Source organism: Scyliorhinus torazame, chromosome 16, assembly GCF_047496885.1.
Source record: "Scyliorhinus torazame isolate Kashiwa2021f chromosome 16, sScyTor2.1, whole genome shotgun sequence".
Classification (NCBI taxonomy): Eukaryota; Metazoa; Chordata; class Chondrichthyes; order Carcharhiniformes; family Scyliorhinidae; genus Scyliorhinus; species Scyliorhinus torazame.
In genome coordinates, this window is record NC_092722.1 from 128,381,528 (window position 1) to 128,407,194 (window position 25,667).

The window sequence follows — 25,667 nt, forward strand, 5'->3', positions numbered from 1 at the left end:
GGACCACGAGAGTCAGTGACCAATTTTGTGATCTACACCACCAAAAAGCCACACATGGGGTGCCAAAACTGTATCCTTTATGTGTCGCTGGTGGAGGCTTTCAGCATATTTAAATTGGAGTCTATAAGCAATCTTCACAGGCTGCTGTTTTCATTTATTAACAGTTACTTCAATTTCAACCCCTCAGACTGTCATCAAAACATGCACTTGCTTGTCTATCTTGTATTTAACAATATTCTCACGTGTTCAGGTCCTTGTGATACAATGTGAAGGGTAACAGAGTTTTTCTCTATTTTATGTTCACCCTTTCAGCGATGTATGGGTGGTATGACATCATGGCCCCTCTGTGAATGTGCTGTTCAATTTGTCTGAATGACTGTTAAGCGTTCCCAGCAAAGAGCTTGTTCACACTATGTGGTCCTGAGCAGAACTGCAGGCAAGCTGTTGAAGTGCGTAAAAAGATTTTCTTTCACAATGGTGCTATATCTTTGGGCTGGAAGCGACGGAGGAGATGAATTGTAAGTGACCATTTCATGCCAAAGTGCTAGACTAGTATATGGTTACGTGGTAGAAATGCCAGCGGCTACTGGCCCTGAATAAGAGAGCTTTAGGAACATCCTTGCTACCAAGAGAAAAAGTATGTACGCCAATCTATTATCCGTTGTCGGTGCACATTAACAAAAGGTTAATTCACAATCCTTACACCTTGTCTGCATTAATGTGCAATGATACTGTGCTTTGTGGTCTGTTTAGCATGCCATACATAGTTAAACGAATTCCTAATGAAGAAATGGCATGAAAAGGTCTTAAAAACGCTCAACAAAAGTAAAGGCATTTCCATGGCTGAAAGTTAGTTCAGTAATTTTAAAAATGATCATCTGTTTCGGAGATACCAAGTAGGCCAGTTTTTAACAAAGCTTTGTTTTGAAAATTGTATCATGTTCATACATTGATGTAATTGACATTCTAATAGACCCTGGAAAGGATTCTGAAAGTTTCCTGCTGTTTGTAGTAATCTGCAGGACTATCGTCACTGGCGCAACATGGTCACTGGCATCCAGTGAGTGACACGCCCCCAGCTCCAAACAACAAAAAGTAAACTGAAAAATGCTCTCGCCACGTGAAAATACAAGTAATTGCCAAATATGTCCATTTAAACATGATAAAGTTCCCAGCAAGACAGAATTTAAATATACATATCAAAAGTGATCCAAAATACAGGTTAGACTTAATGCAGCAGACTTAGAAGGGAGGGTTTCTACCCGCCTCCCCCAGCTACCCCCTCCCCCACCCCGCCCTGTCACCGGCCGCAACTCCCAAACTGCGAAGGCCCATTTTTAGATCCTCTTTCTGTGGTCCCTGAAACTTTCACGGGATCAATGGCATAGTACTACAGCTGGCACAATTCCAGCAGAACACACAATTGCACCTTCCTGAAGTTCCTGCCCCATAAGTCCAAGCAAACCTTTTGTCCATGACGTTATGCTTAATTCGTTCAAATCCAATGGAAAAAAAAATTAGGTTGTATGTAAAACAGGCTGCCAATTCACTATCACCTGGTTTGTGGAATAGCATACGAGTAATTTCACCCTATTAATTCACACTAAACCAGTTTTATACATGACCCTTCGTAAATTTGCACCTCATTGTCTGCTGTTGGTACCTACTTCTGCTATATTTGTTACCATATATTGTGGTCAAGGAGGAGTTCGGAAAGGACAGTCAAAATGGTTTATTTCTAACTCTCAGTTAGAAAAAGTATATATAAAGCAGCAGTCCCAGTCAGGAACATTCTGAGATACTGGCTCCTTTCTGGGTCAGCTTTTATCTCATGGAATTAACTCCACGAGGCCCACAGGAAGATTAATCGTGTCATCCCCGTGGGTGTCATGGAGATTAAACATCCTTTCCCCCCAAAGTCTCTAAGTCCCTCCAATATCGGGAGTAGAGGAGTTGTCTTCTCCTCTTTGCTTCAGCTGCCCCTCCGGTGACTATGGGGCTGGGTCGGTGGGTGTATAGCATGTCAAGGATAGTCATTTTCGCAATGATCTGGGGGTACCGCTGGTGGCTGATTCCTGGTAAGAATGCCGTTGGAAACCGAATCTACCACTTCTAGCATCTTGGTGCCGGGGCCCCCAGGAGGCGACACTCCCAGGCCCCCATGTGCCATGGCTGATGTGGGTGGAAGATGGTTCCTCTGGTGAATCACCTGAGGAAGGAGCAGAGATCCGAAAGCTAGTGATTCGAAACAAACCTGTTGGACTTCAACCTGGTGTTGTTAGACTTCTTACTGTGCCCACCCCAGTCCAACACCGGCATCTCCACATCATGACTATTATTTAATGGGCTGCTGTCCATAGGCAACTGGCGTCATTGTCGTTCCTGCTATGGCTAGGGGTTCCCCCATGTAGGTTGCTAGTCTTGCCTCAGAGTCCCTCAAATTCAACTGTTGAATTCCAGTCCTAATTTTCTCAAATGTCTGCCTCCCTATTACTGAAACTGCAGACCTGTCTAGCTCCATATCTAACAGGTGGCCGTTCACCTGGACAGTAATTCTGATGGTGGCAACCCGTGGTGTGGCAATGCTATGCAATTGCATGCACTCATCTTCATCAGCTTGTTCAAGGTGAAGGGTCTTGGCTCTGGGCTGGCGTCTCTCTCAGGTAGGGCAGTGGGTTTGTTGGCTGACTTGTAGTTTCCTATCTCTGGGGTTTTGCCGGCCACAAGTGCTACATCACCGTGGATCTACCGCATTCAATTCTGGGGAGATGTCTTGCCTTGTTGAAGAGACCATTTGCCAACGGGCTTGGTCCCAACAGTGTTCGGGCCTGGGCAGGATTACTACCTAGGGGACACTTTTCATCTGAATGGGGGTGTCCTACACCATTTATCTCCATCCCTGACATCCCTTGGAGTTCCTGGACTCCCGTCTCTGAATTCTCCCATGAGAGGGAGATCTCAATGGCCTTTTTTAGGTCGAGCAACGGCTCGATCAGCAAGTTCCGCTGGGGTGGCCATGTCATTTACTCCGCATACAAGGCGGTCCCATTGCATTTCAAGTAGGGGTGTCCCATAGTCGGGGATCAACAGGTCAAATTTTTGACATATAAAACAACTAACTGAATAGTAGCGTTCATAATTTCAGCGAAAGGAAAGAGCTGATCTTACTCAGAACATTAAAACGGCCAAATATTGAACATTTTGATATGTTGAATGCTGATATTGGAATATCTTTCCATGCAGTGAAGTGTGCACATTGGAGTTTAGAAGGATGAGGGTGAATCCTATTGAAACTTATAGGATACTGAGAGGCCTAGATAGAGTAGACATGGAGAGGATGTTCCCACTTGTAGGAAAAACTAGAACCCGAGGCCACAACCTCAGACTGAAGGGACGATCCTTTAAAACTGAAATAAGGAGGAATTCCTTCAGCCAGAAGGTGGTGAATCTGTGGAACTCATTGCCGCAGAGGCCTGTGGAGGCCAAATCACTGAGTGTCTTTTAGACAGAGATAGATAGGTTCTTGATTAATAAAGGGATCAGGGATTATGGGGGAGAAGGCAGGAGAATGGGGATGAGAAACATGTCAGCCATGAATGAACGGCAGAGTAGACTTGATGGGCCGAATGGCCTAATTCTACTCCTATGTCTTGAAGTCTAAAATGGTGATTAATCCACATCTAATTCTTCACTATAATCCCCATTGTTTCACTTGCAAGTTGCAAAAAGCAAAAAGGTTGTTAAATATTTTTATTAAAGAAAATGTGCACCATGCATTTTAAACCTGATAACTGTGAAGAAAAAATACAATTACATTGTAAAGTTGTGAAACTGGTATCTGACAAAAATTGTAGCTGTTTTTTAGACTGGGGCTCTGAGTCAGAAATAATATATAGATTGTTAACTCTGGTATATAAAAAATAGCCAATCTAATTAAATTTGTGTAATGACAGTAGACTTGGCTGGAGTTCTCCTGATTAACAGAGAATGCCGACTGTGTGCCAAACCTTGGGTTGACGTGATCGGAGTGCTCATGGCCAGACTGCAACAAGGAGGAGGAGGGAGAAGGGAGGAGCTGAATGGGTAAAATCACACCACAACCATCAGGCGATCTCCTCCATTCAGCAACTCTTGTTGTGGGCGGTACGAGGCTTCAGCCTTCATTCCATGTATGCGCATCTCATTATAAACTTCTCAAAACAGCATTTCAGGTCCTCGCAACTTGATGAAATTCTTTAATTTGCACCTTGCTTAAATAATAAATTCAGAAAGTTTAGTTGTTAGGAATATTTTTATTCAGCTGTTTACACTTCATAAAACATTTAAAATGCACCCGAAACCACTGGCAATAAAAAGAGCAAGAAATCAATAATATTATTAATTCTTTTGCGTGCTTCTACAGGACCACTATCCAAACTTATACATTCTATATTGAAGTCATTTTGCAACCTTTTTGTGGTTGAGGAGAAATTCCGTTCAAAAGTCTCCACCCTGAATAGCCCAGTCTTTTAATTTAATCATGTAGAAAGCTTGAAGCAGCAACAATATGAGAAGATTTGGGCACTAAAATTGAAACTGTTATGCTGCTAGAATACACAATTGTAAACCAGAGGTTATAATTTAGTATGAATTCAAATACTGTATCAAAGGTAGCACAATAAGTTACTAAACAACTCTATGCTTCCAAGTATATAAAGTATAACAGTAATTTGGTTATTTTAATGTCAAACGAATGAATGGGGAATGCTTGAAGTATTAGCCTATTTTTTTCCTCACGCTGAGATATACAGAAAAAAATAGTTTTGAGTGGTGCTATGGAGCATATCGTCCAAAATCCCTGCATTGCACAGTAAAAGCTTCATTCACAGCCAAAATTCTAACTAAATATATTTACATAAAATAACAGCATTCTGACCAACTATTTCCAGATTGTGACACCAGCCTAATTGATTGCTTGGAATTCCAGTTTCCTTTCTGAATACAGAGGCACATATGAGACAGAAGCCTAACAATGGTAGCCACTCTCGAGAAGCTTTCTGCACTGTTAAACAGACAAAACAATCTTAACTGCATCCTGCAATTCTCTTGTATCTGACTGAATAAATTGAATCTGAAATGTAGTCACTGCAATCCCCAGAGAGGAATAATACCCTTTGTGATTATTGTAATTGAGAACAAAACAGCATATTGATCAAAGATGGGTGTTCCAAAGACCAGTCAGCATCATGTGACTGCCAATCTCAATATTTGCAACTGTCACAGTATCAAATTACAAGCCACTCAAACACACAGGAAGAAAAATGCACGGTCACCCAGCAACATTTCAGAAACGTTTAAATCTATAACATTACGCTAAGTTCCCTGGAAAATACTGCATTCAAAACCTGTTATTATTTCTCCTGGACTTGTAAAACAATATTAGAATTCATCAAAAAAAAACAGTAAATGGCGCAGAACGGTATGTTTGCAATCGAGCAATCAGTTAATCCAGCCCGTCTCAAAGTGTGTAACTGAATTGTCATGGTACAGAAAGATTAGAGAAGTAATTTTCAGTTAAGCACATGGTAAATTGACAAGTAGAAAATGCATTAGGTAAATAAAGGATTTGTTTGCCCTCTCAGGTAAATTTAAAGAATGCCCTGGTGCTCTTCGAAGAGTAGGAAGTTTTTCCAATCTGCTTGTAACACTTAGCCCACCAGCTGCTCATTTATTTAACGCTGCTTGTGGGAGCGTGTTGTGCCACATTTCCTACACTAGAACACTGACTACATTTTATAAGTACTTAATCAGCTGCAAAGCGCATTGGGATGTCCTGAGGTCTCAATGTCAGTTTTTAATTTCTAACTTACTGAGTGCTCCATTTTCAGAATTGTCTTCAGATTTTCATAGAATTGTCTTCAGATTTTCATACAAATAAATTTTAGGTAACTCTGAGGTTTCTGGTCCAACCGCTCCTAAGTGGATTAGGAAAAATAATAGGCTTATGAGCAAGCGAACACGGAGCACTTTGAATGTTCATTGGGATAAGAAGGAACCCTAATCTATATCGAGGCAAATGAAGAAGAGGAATTATTGACATATGGAGCAGTCAATCATGAACAATGAAAGGAGTTACAGAAAAGATTTTAAGCTCCAGATAATACTTCCAAATTAACATAGAGATAGGCTTCTGTGTGAAAGCATTTTCCAGGGATATAAAATGCCAAAATGGTCAAATTAAGAATATGAAACATATTATTCAAAATTATACCGGCACCGGAGAGGTTGGCGCTGCGCCAACCGGCGCCAAAGGGCCGGCGCAAGTTAGGGCTTGCGCAGAACCGCAGGCATAGTTCCCCGCATGCGCAAACTGACCGGTGAATTCTTGCGCATGCGCAGGGGGGTGTCTTCTCCGCGCCAGCCATGGTGGAGCCCTGCAGAGGCCGGCGCTGAAGGAAGGAGTACACCCATGACACAGGCCCTCCCGCAGATCGGTGGGCCCCGTGGGAGCTCCCCCCGGGGCCGGATCCCACCGCACCCCCCCCCCCGAGGACCGCACCAACTGGTATTCCACAAACTCCACAGGGAGATCGAATGGACCATCCCCATGGGTCTCATGAGGCTTATCACAGAATGCTTTCCCAAGAATTGGGTAATATCTGATTAAAAAATGACAAGGTTCATTAATTATTTCTTCACCCTGTAATTTCCTACAATTGTGCTCGCAAAGGCTTTTGTCTCTGTCAACCGTGAGGGATTGTGGAGCATTCTTCTCAAATTCGGCTTCCCACCAAAATGCATCACCATTCTCCACCTGCTCCTCGATGACATGCAAGCCGCGATCCTCGCCGATGGAACCACTGCAGAAAAATGTGGACAGGCTAGGAGAGTGGACAAAGAAGTGGCAGATGGAATACAATGTGGAAAAGTGTGAGGTTATGTACTTTGGTAGGAAGAAGGAGGCACAGACTATTTTCTAAATGGGGAAAGGCGATGTGAATCTAAACCACAAAGGGACTTAGCAGTCATAGTTCAGGATTTTCTTAAGGTTAACACGCAGGTTCAGTTGCCAGTTAGGAGACATATGCAATGTTAGCATTCATTGCAAGAGCAGAGATGTACTACTAAGGCTGAATAAGGCTCTGGTCAGACCCCATTTGGAATATTTTGTGAGCAGGTATGGGCCTCATATCTAAGGAAGGATGTGCTGGCCTTGGAGGGATCCAGAGGAGGTTCATAAGAATGATCACTGGAATGAAGAGCTTGGTTTTTGGGGAGCGGTTGAGAACTCTATGTCTGTACTCGATGGAGTTTAGGAGGATAAGGGGGGATCTTATTGAAACTTACAAAATACTGAGAGACTTAGATGGAATAATAATAATCTTTATTGTCACATGTAGGCTTGCATTAACACTGCAATGAAGTAACTGACATTCCGACGCCTGTTCGGGTACACTGAGGGAGAATTCAGAATGTCCAATTCACCGAACAAGCACGTCTTTCGGGACTTGTGGGAGGAAACCAGGGTACGCGGAGGAAACCCACGCAGACACGCGGAGAACGTGCAGACTCTGCACGTACAGTGACCCTGGGGCTGTGAAGCAACGGTGGACGTGCTGGACGTGAAGAAGATGTTTCCACCAGTAGGAGACTAGAACCTGAGGGCACAGCCACAGACTGAAAGGACAACCTTTAAAACTGAGATGAGGAGGAATTTCTTCAGCCAGAGGGTGGTGAATCTGTGGAACTCATTGCCACAGAAGGCCGTGAAAGCCAAGTCACTGGGTGTCTTTAAGACAGAGATAGATAGGTTCTTGATTAAAATGGGATCAGGGGTTCTGGGGAGAATGGGGATGAGAAATACATCAGCCATGATTGAATAAGGGAACAGACTCCATTGGCCGAATGGCCTAATTCTGCTCCTATATCTTAAGGTCTTATGGTGGAAGGGGACCTTGGAGGTGATTTCCCCTCGGGCAATCTCTCCATTCATGCCTGCTTAACCCCTTTATACTTCCTCCATACGTGCCCTGCTCTCCTTCAGCTATAACATATCTAAGATTTACTCGAAAATGCTAGAACTTCTCTTGGTCCTTCCGTAATAGACATAAGCTTTTCTTTTACCATTGTTGCTTTAAACCGAATAGTCTTTTAGCATGTCCCAAGATCTCTCCGCGTGGTCCTCAGCTGTAACCCATGGAGTTGTCTATGTCTCTGGGCGCAATTTTGCTCCCCTTTCGCGGCGTGTTTTCTGGCGGCATGCCATTGGCCGCGGCGGGATCTTACAGTCCTGCCGGTTCCTGCGGCATTTTGCGTGGTTCGGCCTGTGGGGGTCACCTTTGATGGTATCGGAAGATCCTGCCGGCCGGAAGTGTTGGAAAATCCCTCTCTCTTAGTGCAGCTATGATTAATTAGAATGTCTAGATTCTAATTACAAAAAGACACAGGTAATGGTGATCAAAGAATTGTGGTTTCTCTGAAAAAAGCTTCCATATCTTTTTATTAAAACAGTAAAAATATATACAAGGCCAAATGGTACAAACACTAATTTTGTGTTGGAGAAACAAGGTACCCTCCCTCAGTTCCAACGTACCAACATCGAGTGAAAAAACATCTCCTGTCAGAGGTAAGCTTCCTCTCTGATGTATAAGTTAAACACGTGATAATATCTAGAACTTGATCTTAAAAATTAATTCTGCAGCTTGTTTCTGGCATGCACTAAATGACGGTTCTGCCAATTTTTAGAATTTTCCTCTAACGATCATTTATCTAAGAAAAGAATCCGAAAGTGAATCTATATGGATTTCAGGTGATTATACTGAAAGAAAATCATTTCCCTCACGCACCATTCCGCATGGGATGGAGATTTGCACACAGAGGTTCTTGGGAAGCACGCTCCTTCTCTAAAACAAAAATGAAGGACTTGGTTTGAAACCCCAGTTAAACAACAGAATTACATTTATTCTCCCACTGCCTTCTAAATAACTCAAACAAAAAGATAATCATCAATGGGTGGTAAGGATTGAGACTATTGGTGAGAAACAGAACCGGCAACAGGTGAATGAATATTTCACGTCGTTGTTCGTCTTCCTAAATAATGGTTAGCTGACCAAGTGTGGCCAGCGAACAGTCAGTGTTCTTGGAACTGTTCCATAAACAGAGGAGGGAAAGGAAGAAAATTGGCAAGATGCCTTTTTAGAAAGAGATCTGTGAATCTGTACAGCTTTAGACATGTTCCCATCACATTTTGAAGTTTATACTTAAAAGCAATAGGTGTCCATTTGAGTTTATAACTTAAATGAAATCCTAAAACTCCTGTATTCATTGAACAAGAAATTATTCAACTCATTTGAATAGAAGTTGTACTTGTCTGTATTGATCGAACAGATAATTCAGAGGTAAAAGGATGTGTACATATGGATAAGTAATGGTGGAGAAAGGAGAGCTTTGTAAGGTTCCTCGATGATGATGCCAAGGCCCTACTCAAACAGCTTGCAATATCAGGCGGAAGGAAAATCTAAATGTGTTTCGCAGTTGGATTGCCAAGTAAATATGAAAAGCTTGTGAGATTAAAACAAGTTAAAAGCAGCCACTGCCAAATATATGGGCAGCTGGAACTATATCCGCACATTGGTCAAATTGCCAAGAAATTAATATTTATTAAGTTGTTTTACACACTGTAGAAAGTATTTGTTTATGCCCACTCAGCCAATATGGTTTCCTTAGCTACCCAGACAGGATTAAAGCCTGCTTTTCACCATTTTGGGTGTGGCAGGATGGGCACAGAAATAGCAACTGTAGTCAGGGGTGCCAGATTGGGTAGTGGTTCAAGGTCATGAACCCCTTTGAAAAGACTTGAATGCATGTTTTTTAAGTTCTTTGAAAGTTCTATTGCAAGCTTTAATTAGGAATATGGGCTCCAAAGATTTAGAATAGTAAGTTTACATTTAAAAAGTGTGTACATTCATGAACAGCCTTGATTTGCATACAGATCAGACACTTTTCGGAAGCACAAAGGAATTTCATGTCAGTTCTTTGATCTTTTGGGCAGATGAGAAAGAAAGCTAGCTCAACAATGGTATTATGGCACAAAATAAACTTTCCCTTTCTCATCATTGTGCATTGTAGAGTAATATCTTTTTAGTTGATTTATGGGATGTGGGCATCCCTGGCAAGGTCAACATTTGTTGACCATTCCTAATCACCTTTGGGAAGGTGAGGTGAGTTGCTTTCTTGAACTGCTGCAGTCCATGTGGTACAGACAGCAATAGCGATAGTTCCAAGTGTGCTATTTGGAGGGAAACTGCAGGTGGTGGTGTCTGCAGCCCTTCTTCTTCTAGGTTGTGGGTTTGGAAGATGCTATCTCAGAAGGCTTGCTGCAATGCAACTGGAAGGTGATACATACTGCTCCCATGGTCCCCCAGCGGTTGTGCAAGTGAATGTTAAGGTATTGGATGAGGTCTCAATCAAGTTGGCTGCTTTATTTTAGATGTTGTTTCGTTTCATGAGTGTTGTTGGAGTTGCACTTACCCGATGTTCCGGTACATAATCAGAATAGGATGCATTTAGATTGTTTCTTGCTTTGGGGGCAAGATAATTTTACAGGCAAGTGGTCTCCGACATTTACTTACTTACAGGAGTAAGGATCCTAACTCATTTCAGACATACCTTTTTACTGTACATTCTTTAATAATCTTCATTTTATATCACTCTCATGCAGCTCTGCAAATGGCAATTTTCAGGAGTGGTTGTAAAGAAGATACACGGGAAAGTAACCTCTTTCATTGGGTCGTTTCTCAAGTTCTGGCCGTCATGGTCTGAAATTCCCTCCCTTAACACTACCACCCCACTGCTTCACTTCTCTTTTCCCATTTGAGGAACCCATCACTTTGATTAAGCTTTGGGACATCATTCCAAATATCTCCTCCTTCAGTTCTGGGTTAATTTATTTCCTGATTAACCTGTTGTCATGGAGGTACAGTCCGTATGACACAGAAAGAGGTCAAGTCTATCGAGTGAATGCTGAGAGCTAATCTACTCAGTCCCAATTCCCCTCTTAACCCTCCCAAGCTGCCATCCAATTTCCTTTAGAAATTATCAATTGTCTACACTTCCACTACCCTCATAGATAGAAAGTTCCAGGTCATCACCACTCACTGTGTAAAAAAAAAAGTTTTCCCCACATCGCCACAGAGGTGGCATGGTGGCACAGTGGTTGGCACTGCTACCTCACAGCGCCAGGCACCTGGGTTCGATTCCGACCTTGGGTGACTGCATGGGGTTTGCATGAGTTTCCTCCGGGTGCTCCGGTTTCCTCTCACAGTCCAAAGATATGTAGGTCGGGTAGATTGGCCATGCTATATTCCCTCTAGATGGGATCACGGGGATAGGGTGGGGAAATTGGGCATAGGTAGGGTGCTCTTTCAGAGGGCCGATGCAAACACTATGGGCTGAATGACCTCCTTCTGCACTGTAGGGACTCTATGATTCTATAACATCCACCAGCCTCTCTTGCCCAAAATCTTAAATCATGGGCTGGATTCCTGAGAATCCAGCCGGGGCACGATTCGTGGACTTTCATGACAGCAAAACTGGCGCTGAATTTAGACCGATTCAGCGACTGTGGGGGGGCTAGCACCGGCGCCACATGTAACACAATCGATTCCAATGAAAAATGGTACAGGATTCGCAGGGTCCGTGATTGACACTCGGGAAGCTGACAAGCTGCAGCCGCACATACACATTACAATCCCCACATATACTCATCCCAGCCACCAAGATGGCACTGGTTGTGCTGGAGCACGCCCATACAGCTGATGGGTCAGCTGGAGCCAGAGTGCACCTAGTGGGGTTCATCTGGGGGGGACATCTATACAGCTCGCAGTGGGCAGTCAGCGATATACGCAGATGCATAGCTGCCTTTCCGGCTGCGACAATGGTGTTCCATGCCCGTCCACCCCGACCCCATAGCTCATCACTTGGCCACCCTCCATTACTCCCCCCGGCCATGGCAGAATCCCCATGGCCAGCAGCAAACTATGGCGATGTTGGTGATTTTCCGTACCCCCTTTCCCTCAGCAGTCACAACGGCGGTTTCACGAGTTTTAAAAGCACCAGTGAACAGCGCTGTTGGGAAATCGGCCCATCGAATGCGGAGGTCCCGGAGAATACCGGGTCAGGCTTGCTAATGATACGCAAACGGTGTTTACTAGACGTGCGTTCCGGACTGCTTTGATGCTTCTGTCAAGGTGACGGAGAATTGCGATTTGGCGTCAAATCGGCACCCGCCGCAATTTTGGTGTCGGAACCTATTCTCCACCCAATCGTGTTCCCCAATTTTGGAGTCAGCCAATGGAAAATGTTGCCCCATGTATCCCTTAGCACTTGTCCCGCCAGTTAATGGGAACAGTTTTTCTTTGTCTACCTTTTTTAAACCACTATCAAAGCTCTCCTCAATGTCTTTTGCTCCAAGGAGGACAACCACAGCTTTATTAGCCTAACCTTGTAACTAAAATCCCTCATCCCTGGAACTATTCTGGTAAACCTCCACTGCACCTTTTCAAGGACATCACATTCTCCCTAAAGTGTAGTGACCAGAATTAGACGCAATTCTCTGGTGTGGCCTAGCTAGCCATTAGCTAGTTATGGCCCCACCAGAGCTTAAGAACGTTCCGCTTTTGTACTTAATTAATAAAACCCAAGACTGTAAGTACTCTGTTAAATTCCCTCTCGGTATCTCTTAATTTCCCCCTTCAAAGATCTATCCACGAAAGCACCAAGATCCGTCTGTCCCTGCACACTCTTCAGAATTGTTTCCTCTGGGTGCTCCAGTTTCTTCCCAAAGTCCAAAGATGTGCTGGTTAGGTGGATTGGCCATGATTAATGTGCAGGGTTACAGGGATGGGGCTGGGGAGTGGGCCTAGGTAGAGTGCTGTTTCAGAGGGTCGGTGCAGAATCAATGGGCTGAATAGCCTCCTGCACTGTTGAGATTCTATGGAATTGTGCCACTATATCTATATTGCCTCTCCCTATCCTTTTGAAAAAATGCATCACCTCACATTTCTCAGCATTAAGTTCTGTCTTCCACTTGTCTGCTCATTCTACAGCCTATCATCGACCTGTTGCAGTTGATTGATATCATCCTCAAAATTGACATTTTATTCTGTATTCCAGTATCCGATTATATCAAACAAATCAGTGGTCTGAGCACTGAAATTTGGGGAACCACTGTCTACCATCCTCCAGTGTTAAAAATATCATAGAATTATAGAATCCCTACAGTGCAGAAGGAGGCCATTCGCCCCTTCGAGTTTGCACTGACCCTTTGAAAAAGTGCCCTACTTCTACCCACTACACACCCTATCTCTGCAACCCCAACTAACCTGTACATCTTTGGACTGTGGGAGTAAACCCATGCAGACAAGGGGAGAACGTGCAAACTCCGCACAGTCACCCAAGGCCAGAATTTAAACTGGGCCCCTGGCGCGGTGACACAACTCGCAAAGCCAATTTTTAATCTAAATTCACACTATATCATGAGCCTCAGTTTTGTTAAACAATCCTTTTTTTGGTGCTTTGCCAAACCCTTTCTTTAAATCTGTGGAGACAATATCCATTGCTTTCCCTTCAATGACCGTTCATCAAAAAATTGGATTAGATTAGTCAAGCACAATCTGCCTTTTACAAATCCTTCTTCGCTTTCCATAATTGACTCAAACCTGTCTAAGTGCTTTTCGCTGATTATTTTTTCTAACATCTTTCCCACCACTAATGTTGAACTGAATGTCCTAAAAACGTTTCTGAATAAAATATCTTAATTTGCTATCCTGCATTCCTTTGGCACCTTTGCGTTCCGAGACAAGATTGGAAGATTATGGCCAACCCATCCATTGTCTTCACTCCCAATTCCTTTACAACGTGGGATGCAAGCCATCGGGAGCAGACAGCTTAGCTGCTCTGGGCATTACTAGCTTTCCAGTATATTCTGGTTTAGTACAGTGGGCTAAATAGCTGGCTTGCAAAGCAGAGAAATGCCAGCAGCGTGGGTTCAATTCCCGTACAGGCCTCACCAAACAAACGCCGGAATGTGGCAACTATGGGCTTTTCACAGTAACTTCATTGAAGCCTACTTGTGACAATAAGCGATTATTATTAGTTCTGGTTTAGCACAGTGGGCTAAACAGCTGGCTGGTAATGCAGAACAAGGCCAGCAGCACGGGTTCAATTCCCGTACCAGACTCCCCGAGCAGGCACCGGAATGTGGCGACTAGGGGCTTTTCACAGTAACTTCATTAAAGCCTACTTGTGACAATAAGCAATTATTATTGTTTACGTTAATGATGGAAAGGGATAAGTATACACCGCAGGGCAAGAGTTATAGCTGGGGGAAGGGCAATTATGATGCCATTAGACGTGACTTGGGGGGCATAAGGTGGAGAAGTAGGCTGCAAGTGTTGGGCACACTGGATAAGTGGGGCTTGTTCAAGGATCAGCTACTGCGTGTTCTTGATAAGTATGTACCGGTCAGACAGGGAGGAAGGCGTCGAGTGAGGGAACCGTGGTTTACCAGGGAAGTGGAATCTCTTGTTAAGAGGAAGAAGGAGGCCTATGTGAAGATGAAGTGTGAAGTTTCGGTTGGGGCGATGGATAGTTACAAGGTAGCGAGGAAGGATCTAAAGAGAGAGCTAAGACGAGCAAGGAGGGGACATGAGAAGTATTTGGCAGGAAGGATCAAGGAAAACCCAAAAGCTTTCTATAGGTATGTCAGGAATAAGCGAATGACTAGGGAAAGAGTAGGACCAGTCAAGGACAGGGATGGGAAATTGTGTGTGGAGTCTGAAGAGATAGGCGAGATACTAAATGAATATTTTTCGTCAGTATTCACTCAGGAAAAAGATAATGTTGTGGAGGAGAATGCTGAGCCCCAGGCTAATAGAATAGATGGCATTGAGGTACGTAGGGAAGAGGTGTTGGCAATTCTGGACAGGCTGAAAATAGATAAGTCCCCGGGACCTGATGGGATTTATCCTAGGATTCTATGGGAGGCCAGGGAAGAGATTGCTGGACCTTTGGCTTTGATTTTTATGTCATCATTGGCTACAGGAATAGTACCAGAGGACTGGAGGACAGCAAATGTGGTCCCTTTGTTCAAAAAGGGGAGCAGAGACAACCCCGGCAACTATAGACCGGTGAGCCTCACGTCTGTAGTGGGTAAAGTCTTGGAGGGGATTATAAGGGACAAGATTTATAATCATCTAGATAGGAATGATATGATCAGGGATAGTCAGCATGGCTTTGTGAAGGGTAGGTCATGCCTCACAAACCTTATTGAGTTCTTTGAGAAGGTGACTGAACAGGTAGACGAGGGTAGAGCAGTTGATGTGGTGTATATGGATTTCAGCAAAGCGTTTGATAAGGTTCCCCACGGTAGGCTATTGCAAAAAATACGGAGGCTGGGGATTAAGGGTGATTTAGAGATGTGGATCAGAAATTGGCTAGCTGAAAGAAGACAGAGGGTGGTGGTTGATGGGAAATGTTCAGAATGGAGTACAGTCACAAGTGGAGTACCACAAGGATCTGTTCTGGGGCCGTTGCTGTTTGTCATTTTTATCAATGACCTAGAGGAAGGCACAGAAGGGTGGGTGAGTAAATTTGCAGATGATACTAAAGTCGGTGGTGTTGTCGATAGTGTGGAAGGATGTAGCAGGTTACAGAGGGATATAGATAAGCTGCAGAGCTGGGCTGAGAGGTGGCAAATGGAGTTTAATGTAGAGAAGTGTGAGGTGATTCACTTTGGAAGGAATAACAGGAATGCGGAATATTTGGCTAATGGTAAAGTTCTTGAAAGTGTGGCTGAGCAGAGGGATCTAGGTGTCCATGTACATAGATCCCTGAAAGTTGCCACCCAGGTTGATAGGGTTGTGAAGAAGGCCTATGGAGTGTTGGCCTTTATTGGTAGAGGGATTGAGTTCCGGAGTCGGGAGGTCATGTTGCAGCTGTACAGAACTCTGGTCCGGCCGCATTTGGAGTATTGCGTACAGTTCTGGTCACCGCATTATAGGAAGGACGTGGAGGCTTTGGAGCGGGTGCAGAGGAGATTTACCAGGATGTTGCCTGGTATGGAGGGAAAATCTTATGAGGAAAGGCTGATGGACTTGAGGTTGTTTTCGTTGGAGAGAAGAAGGTTAAGAGGAGACTTAATAGAGGCATACAAAATGATCAGGGGGTTGGATAGGGTGGACAGTGAGAGCCTTCTCCCGCGGATGGATATGGCTGGCACGAGGGGACATAACTTTAAACTGAGGGGTAATAGATATAGGACAGAGGTCAGAGGTAGGTTCTTTACACAAAGAGTAGTGAGGCCGTGGAATGCCCTACCTGCTACAGTAGTGAACTCGCCAACATTGAGGGCATTTAAAAGTTTATTGGATAAACATATGGATGATAATGGCATAGTGTAGGTTAGATGGCTTTTGTTTCGGTGCAACATCGTGGGCCGAAGGGCCTGTACTGCGCTGTATTGTTCTATGTTCTATGTTCTATGTTCTATTCTGCCTCTCAATGTTTACCTCCTCCATTACCTCTGCCACCTTTGTTTCTACTGATATTTAGTCAGCAACATCTTCCTTGGTAATCACTAGGCAGATATCCTCATCGTTTTTGTTAACAGGATGTCAGGTGACCACCTGCCTCTTACTCCCTACTTTATTTGGAATCATAGAATCCCTACAGTGCAGAGAGAGGCCACTCAGCCCATTGAGTCTCCACCAACCCTCTGAAAGAGCACCCCACCTAGGCCCACTCACCTGCCCCACCCGTGACCCCACCTAACCTTTAAATTAGTACGGCTAATCCACCTAACCTGCACATCTTTGGATTGTGGACTTCTCTTAGCTGCCGAACGTATATTCCTGGCCGAGTTGCTTCCCTGGCCCCCTGTTCTTTACCATTCCAACTACCTGCCTTCACACCTTTTTTGTTAATGTTTTCACCTTTGAGTCTAATTGTCCGGGTGCCCCGGTTTTCTCCCACAAGTCCCAAAAGACGTGCTGTTTGTGAATTGGACAATCTGAATTCTCCCTCGGCATACCCAAACAGGCGCTGGAGTGTAGCAACTAGGGACTTTTCACAGTAACTTCATTGCAGTGTTAATGTAAACCTACTTGTGACAATAAAGATTATTATTATTATCTGTGATGTTAATGTAGTTTAATCCTGTGTTGATGATAAAGTTTGTTTTAATATACCTGATACACCATCAATACTCTCGCGACAAAGTGGAGTCATATCTAATCGGCTTTAATCAGCTAGAACTGTACCCAGAAGCGATGATACAGAAAGTGAAGGCTGCTGGGACGGCATTGGTTCGTAAACCCCACTTCTCAGGGCGGGGCTATGTACATTATCCAATGATAGACCCCTCGGTCTAGCCAATAGTCATTCACCTCTCAGGTACTGCAATACCTGGTATTACCACATTCACCCCCTGTTAAAAAAAAGAACCCAGCGGGGTGATGGCCAGTGTTACTGTCGCCTTTTGCATGGTTGGACCAGGTCTTGCAGGTACCCTGATGTCGAGGTTAACAGAGAAAGTTTTTATTGTTTTATGGTGCAGCAATCAGACGATCGGGTGGCCTAGTCGTCCTTCTGGAGCGTCTGAGTTTAGGCGACGATCCTGGTGGGGGCCGCGGCGGTTGTGACTCTCGAGACAAAGTGGAGTCATATCTAATTGGCTTTAATCAGCTAGAATGTACCAGCAGCGATGATACAGAAAGTGAAGGCAGCTGGGACGGCATCGGTTCTTATACCCCGCCTCTCAGGGCGGGGCTATGTACATTATCCAATGGTAAAACCCACGGTCTAGCCAATGGTCATTCACCTCTCAGGTACTGCAATACCTGGTATTACCACAATACCATAGATCTATTTAGAGGCTGAGGGACAGGGATTTCTCAGGAATCCTCACCACTCACTCTGGTTTCTTCTCTTTTCATAGAATTTCTACAGTGCAGAATGAGGCCATTCAACTCATTGAGTCGACACCGGTCCTTTTCAAGAATACTCTACCCATGTCCACTCCCCCGTGCACCCCACCCTATCCCCATAACCTGCACATCCCTGGATTTTAAGGGGCAATTTATCATGGCCAATCCACCTAACCTGCACATCTTTGTACTGTGGGAGGAAACCGGAGCACCCGGAGGAAACCCACACAGACATGGGGAGAACGTGCAAACTCCACACAGACGCTGACTCAAGCCGGAATTGAACCAGGGTCCCTGGCGCTGTGAGGCAGCAGTGCTAACCACTGTGCCGCCATTCAGTGCATGATTTTAGAGAATCATGAAGTCTGTCAAGTTGGTGTTTCTGCTCAAAGCAACTGAGCATCAGCGAGTCAGCTGCACATGGCCAGGACCAGCACCATGCTGAGGAGGGGGCGCCTTTGACCTTAGTTCTACATGGATCAGCACCACAGAGCCATCCCTCCCAGATGTCCTTGACGGAGAGCAGTGTCTGGAGGGGTGTCTCTTCTGGCACAAGTGGTTCGAGAGGTGGTTGATGATGCCAGTGCAGGTGCCACAAACTGAGGCGGAGGCTCGCTACAATGAGGCTCATGCATCAAAGCACGTGCTGGTGGAGCAGCCGATCTGGTTGAAGATCTGGTTCCAGTGTCTGGACCAGTTGGACTTGCCCTCGGAAACAGTATTCAGCGGGTGTTCTGTATTATTGTGGTCTATTGCACCCTCCACAATTGGTGCTGCAGAGGGGAGGCCACCTGGACCCAGAGGAGATGGAGGAGTGCCACATCTCCTCAGATGAGGAGGCGGTCGAGCAAGGCAGTGAGGGGCAACCCACAGAGTAACAGGAGGGACCTCGGGCCATGGCCAAGGTTCGCTTGGGGCTTCGAGCTAGGGACGCCCTCATGGCCTCTAGGTTTGGGGACAAGCAGGACTAGGAGTGAGGAGATCGCCAGACATGGGGACTGCTACCTCAAGATTAGTGTAGTGCCAGCGTTAGGTTTCTGTGATCGTGCCCGATACCAGGGGTAGACCGCGAAAGCTATTGGCTTTACTCTGCAGGAGAATGATGACGACTTGCACTGAGGACTGAGCGATGCTCCTTTCATCCTCAGTGAAGTGTCTGACTCCTGCCTGACAGAGAGCTGAACGTGTCCTGCCAAGGAAATGGCTAATCATGGGGTTTAGTGATGTGGGATAAGTTCCCATCTGCTACACCCCCTCCGAGGTCAGTTGTCTTCCTCCAACTCGCCTCTGGTGTGCGTCAGCCCCCTACACTTTTTTCAACCCATGACATCCTCATCACTGGAGAAGAATGGCTGCAATGAGATGCCTGAGCGTTGATGCCAGGGGTGGGGGTTTGCCTACTGCAGTATGTCTTCACTGGGTCATAAGTGTGGGAGCTGGCAGAGACACAGCACTGACATTGTCACACTGCACAGGGATGAAGCATTGTGCATGGGGGTTTACGAAGCATGGCAACATGGAATGACAGAGTGGAGGATCTGGTGGTGAACAAACTGATGTTTATTTACAAGTGCCTATTTAGAGGGTGATCTGTCTTAAAAAGAGTGCAGAAAAGACTTACCAGGATGCTACCGGGACTTGATGGTTTGAGTTTCAAGGAGAGACTGGATGGACTGGGACCTTTTTTTCCCTGGAGCGAGGGAGGCTTAGGGGTGATCTTATAGAGGGGCATAGAGAAGGTAGATAGTCGATATTTTTTCACAAAGGTAGAGGAGTCTAGAACTAGAGGGCATAGGTTGAAGGTGAGAGGGGAGAGATACGAAAGAGACCAGAGGGGAAATCTCTTCACACAGAGGGTGGTGAGCACCTGGAATGGGCTGCCAGAGGCAGTGGTAGAGGCGGGTACAATGTTTTTGTTTAAAAAGCAGTTAGACAGTTATATGGATAAGATGAGTAAAGACGGATATGCGCCAAATGCGGGCAATTGGGACTAGCTTAGTGGTAAAACTGGGTGACAAGTTGGGCCAAAGGGCCTGTTTCCAGGCTGAAAACCTCTATGACTGACTCTATAACTAGTGCCTATGTTCACTCATGCCCACTAGGTGTCAGAGTTTCCTACTCTTTCATCACCCTCACACTACGTCTAGGTGCCTGCCCAAGATCCACAGCTGAGGTTGGGGCGGTCTGCTGCTTTCCATGCCCGTTTGCCTGAGATGACTTTGGCAGTCTCCCTCTGGGGGGTCCACAACCTTAAGGGTCCTAGCATACTCTTGAGCAGCACGGGTGTTGCATTGCTGCCTTCCTTCTTATGCGGGGCTGGAGGTGTGTCGCTCACAGGGCGGTGGGTGTGTGCGGGGGCGGGGGGGGGCGGTCAGATGGGCTGGACACTCCTGGGGTCCCCTGGGCGGAGGACCCCGGGCTGCACTCCTGCCGATTCTTTTCCCTTCAGGTGCCGGGGTGCCCAAAGGCTCCTACATTGAATAGGTCAGCTGGAGTGAGAATCAGAAGCCTCACCATCCTCTGGCGCTGACACTCATGGATTCCAACCAGCGCCTGCACCATGTTCTCAGCCATGGAGCGGATCTTTCCCGCCATGGAGTGCATGTCCTGCACCAAGGTCTCCACTGTGGACCCCGGCCTCGCAGTGTTGGCCTCACAGCACCATCTCCTCAGACAGAAGGCGATTGGACTGCTCCAGACAGCCTTGAAGTCTGAGGAGCGATGCTGCCATCCCTTCCTGATTCTCGTACCTCTGCCTTTACAGTTCCACCAGCCGGACCCAAGGGTAGATCATTGGCCAGGGGCACAGCAGTGTCCAGGACACAGCATCCCCCCAAGTGCTGGATCCTTGCAATGCCCTGGCCTCCTCCATCTGCTTGGAACGACTGCCTACTAGGAAATTCCACCGAGCTGTGAGTATGTGGTCTTGGTGGACAGTGTGAGTGACAGATGTGACACCTCTTCATTGGATATATCTGAGAAGTCTGATGATTCCAGGTGGTGTGAGGATGATCCAAGCTGCTGTCTGACTGTTCTGCAATGGAAGGGAGATGGCATTAGTGCATCGTCGGGGAAAAATGATGCAAAATGTGGAATCACGTTAGGCTTGAGGAATGTGTGTTTGCTCTTTGGTGTCCTCATTTTTGTTCACTGCCCACACGTTTGCCATCAGCACAGACGCAATCAAGCTTCTCCTCAGCTAGCTCACGGGCTCTTTCCTCATGCGGGATCAAGTTCCAGAGCTTCCCATGACTCTTGGTGGCTGCGGCTTCTCACGCCGCTTGTGCTGGAGTTTGTCCTGTGGAAACACTGATAGGGAGAGTGTAGGCAGGAGTCCTACAGATGGTTGAGGTGTGGCATGTGTCAGACTGGAGTGGGAGCAGGGATGTGCAGAGCAGAGTTAAGACTGAAAGGGCAGCATCTGTGCTGCCACACCATCCAGGAGTGTGTTCAGGGCCCTCTCTGTGAAACGCAGTGCTGGATTTCATGCTGCCATCCCCTGTCATGGATCTGGAACGACTGCTGGGCAGCGCTGGGGAAACATTTATATGGAGCTCCCCAGTGATTTGCAGGGATTGGGTTTCCCTGGAGCTAGTGAATCAAATGGGAGGACACCAAGAGCGCAGTGTGATTCACGGGCGGAAGAAAAACATTTCCTGAAGAGAGTAAAATTCCGTGAGACATCGCCAGGACTGGCACTTTGCTATTTCTATATGTTCCCTCATGTGCACCGTGGAGTCAGTCCCTTATCCCTTGGTGCTGTGGTCTGGATTGTGCTCCGTCAAGGTAGTGTCACTGCCAGCAGTGTCCAATGTGAAGCAGTGTGAGACCTTTTTCCTATTTAAGCCCATGGTATAAATGTAAGTTGTTTATCCATTCTATAATAAATGCATTGGGCTGGATTCTCCAATTTTGAGACGAAGTGCTGATGCCGGTGTGGGAACAGTGGTGTTTTATGACAGAAAAAAACGGCGCACCGATTCAGCAACTCTAAACGGGCCAGCACCATCGCCACCTGGAACACAACCGGTTCCAAGCAAAACGGTGCTGGATTCGCCAGGTCCGTGAGTGGCGCACATGAGGCTCATCCGCCACAGCCGTACTAAAATGATCCATCCCCACGCACACTGTCCCAGCCAACAAGATGTCAAGGTTCAGGGATGCTGAGCTGGAGACCCTCCTGGGCGCCGTGGAGGAGAGAACAATGTCCCTATACCCCGGCCCGGGAGGAAGGCCACCAGGTGCCGCCGTTCGCCGTGCCTGGGCGCAGGTGGCAGACGTGGTTAGAGCCGTGGGCAACCAGACTGGCGAACAGTGCAGGAGGAAACTCCACGATCGCCTCAGGGTGGCCAGGGTGAGGAGGCAGCGCTGTGCCCTGCACTACACCCGACACCCCCCACACACCCATAACCCGGCCTATCCCCCTCACCCTCTCCGGGGACGGCCGAACCCTCACCCTTTCCCACATGCCAGCACCCATGCCACTGATGCCATCATCTACCCAAACCCTGGGCTGCATGCGTCGGACCGTCTAATGGTGTTGTTTGTTTGTGTTCCCCCCTCACCCAGGTGAGGGCCGCGCACAACCGCCGAGAGTGGGAGAAGACCGGAGGGGGCCCACAAGACCTGCGACCCCTCACCATGCCTGAGCAGAGTGCCATGGACGTGGTCGTCGGCCCAGAGGAAAGGGAGGTTGCCGACGTGGAGGTCGGCGGCGGGCAAGCAAGTGAGACCCCGCTTAGTTGCGGATCCCCATGACACATGTGAGGGCACCCCCCCACAACCCCATCACCCCCACATCACCCTCACCCCCTCCCTCACTCCCCCACATCCACCCCCCCCACACACACACACACACCCTCCACGTCCCTCCCGGCCTGCTGTCTAACCATACTGCCGTCTTGTCTTACAGGACCTGCCGGAGATGAGGCCAGTACTCCGGAGACTCCCGCCCCAGCCAGTGCCAGAGCCGGAGCCCCCCAGACGGCTGAGCACTGACCGGGAGAGCAGCCTGAACACCAGCCCTCTGCCTGAGACCTAAGAGACCCCGGAGTTCGGGTCGGAGGATGACACTGACTTTCCATCACAGTTGTCTCCAGCACCCTCCACCATCTCAGAGACTATCACTTTGGTTGGGCACATTAGTGAAGGGGCTCCTGGGACACTATCTGGTGCGCACCACACAGTCGGTCCGGTTAAGCAGGTGGTGATAGGAGCAGTCGAGGGGCCAGACGGTCGGAGGGCCGGTGCTCCTGAGTTTCCGCCCAGACAGGTCCCGGGCTCCTGGGACATCCAGTCCCAGCCACAGTGCAGATGCAGGCAGAGACCCAGGGACTACAAGAGGGGATGACGGGCGGCTTCCAGCACCTGCAGGTGCAGGTGGAGGAGTCCATCCGCGTGCAAGGGCAGGGACTGGTGCCGGTCATGTGTGCCACCCAGGCTGACACCGCACAGTGGCGTCCGGGGTGGAGGCTGTGGGAGCGATGGTATCGGATATGGGTCAGAGTGTCCAATGCCTGGGCATTCTGTGCAGGCGGGGGCCGAGGCCCACGAGAGGGCTGCCCTCTCACAAGCAGCCATGTGCCAGAGCCACCTGGACATCGCAGCAGTGCTCCTCAGCGTGGCCCACTCACAATAGGCCATGGTTGAGAACGTCGGTAGCCCAAGAGCCATTGTGCCCCCCGAGGGAGGAGGAGGTGCTGGGGCCCATGCCGGTGACTGCCGCAGCCCCCCCCCCCCCCCGCCCCCCGCTCCTGTCCATGTGCATCTGGTTGGCAGCGGGCAGAAAAGGGCAGCACCACGCCACCCGTGACGCCCGAGCAGCGGCCAGGCCTATCCAGGCCAGGTCGTCCCAGGAGACGTGTGCCAAGGGGCCCCTTGTCGCAGGGCAGGAGTCACAGCAGGCCACCTGCACTCCTGCTGTACCATCTGGGGATCCACCTAGGCATAGTGTTAGGGCCCTTAAGGCCAGAAAGTTATACACCAGTTATGTTGGCACGGGTGCAGGGCACAGTTGGGTTATAGGGGCTAGGGCACAGACTATGTATATTCCTCCACAATAAACACCTGTTATCACCAATAAACCGTGCCTCAGTGCTCTGTCTGATGAGTGTGGGGTGGGTTGGTCAGTGTTGGCCAGGGGGAGTGGGGGCTGGGGGACCAAGGCAGGCCCGTGACTGGACCATGCTCCCCAACCTCCCTCCCTCACCCTGCTGCCCGACTGTCCTAATCATCCCCACCACAGGGATTTAATGGGACCCTGTGATGGACTGGCCAGCTTGCATGCAGAGATCACCCAGGTGGAAGGTGCTACTGTGGGCATGAGTCAGACATTGTCATACAATGTAGAGCACCGGAGTTCATCGCAGAGTGAGTTGTCATCATTCTCAATCCAATGAACCAGACCCACTGTTACTACCAACCCAATGCCCCCAGCTCGTTGTGCCGCAGGTATGTGTCATGGATGAGAGCGTTCCGTGCCCACTGGCCCTGGCAATGGCGTTGTGCCGCCTCCCGTGACTATCCAGGTCCCATGTCTCACTCATCGTCCCCCTCCTCCGCATCCTCCTCGACTGACGAGGCCTGCCCTTCCTCCTCATCCTCCTCCAGCAAATTGCCCCTCTGCTGGGCTATATTGTGGAGGACGCAGCAGGCCACCACAATGTGGGCGACCCTCCTAACCTCGTACTGGAGGGCTCCTCCAGAGCAGTCCAGGCACCTGAAGCGCATTTTCAGGACTCCGAAGCACCGCTCGACCTGGTCGCTGTATGGGCATCGTTCTATCTGGTCTCTACGTCGGTCAGTGGCCTCCAGTGGCCACAACCGTGGCGGGTAATCCCTGTCGCCCAGCAGCCAACCTCACAGCCGGGGGGGTGCCCCTCAAACATATCGGGGATCACTGAGTGTGCCAAGGTGAATGCGTCGTGCACGCTGCATGGGTACATGGCGCAGATGTGCATGATGCGCATCTGTTGGTCGCAGACCAGCTGGATGTTCATGTAGTGGAAGCCCCTTTCTGTCAGTGTATAGCGGCCTGTTATCGGCAGGTGGCCGCAGGGCGACATGCATGCCATCAATTACCCCCTGGACCCGGGGCATCATGGCAATAGCAGCGAACCCTGCTGCCTGGGCATCCTTGTGGGCTCGGTCCACAGGATACTGGATATACTGGTCCGCGTGTGCAAATAGGGCCTCCAATAAGGCACGGATGCACCTGTGCGCCGTTGTCTGCGAGATCCCACTCGGCGAATGGAAGTACCCCGGGGCATAGACGTTGAGCGCGACCGTCACCTTGACGGTCGCCGGGAGCGGGTGTCCTCCCCATACCCTCGTGGTGCAGGTGTGCCATCATTTGGCATATGTGTCGCACAGTCCCTCTGCTCATCCGCAGTTTCCATCTACATGCCCGGTTCCCCCAATGACATGCGGGGCCTCATCCCTTGGCACCTCCTCCTCCTCGGCCTGTTGGGCGGTCGGCCCTCCAGCCTGTGCGGCTGCCACCTGCCCCTCTGCAGCCTGCTCCTCTGCTGCAGCTTCCCCCTCCTGGACATCGCCACAGCGGCCAGCATCGCGGTTTGGTGTCCGAATGCCATTCTCTGCAGGTAAAATAATAGTTATATTTCTTGACAAAATTGTTCCTCAGAACTTTTCCATGAGCTATTGAAAGCTTACATTGCCATTATTTTCCCAATCACATGGAAACTT

General features: G+C 47.9%; 1 long non-coding RNA gene across 1 annotated transcript in view; it reads left to right on the top strand.

Moving 5' to 3' along the window:
- The first annotated feature begins 452 nt into the window (after positions 1-452).
- LOC140392420 (uncharacterized) overlaps positions 453-25,667 on the top strand; it is a 171,987-nt gene continuing 146,772 nt past the window's right edge. Inside the window, exon 1 of the long non-coding RNA XR_011935342.1 lies at positions 453-518. This is a non-coding gene — a long non-coding RNA (uncharacterized lncRNA). The remainder of the gene's footprint in view (positions 519-25,667) is intronic.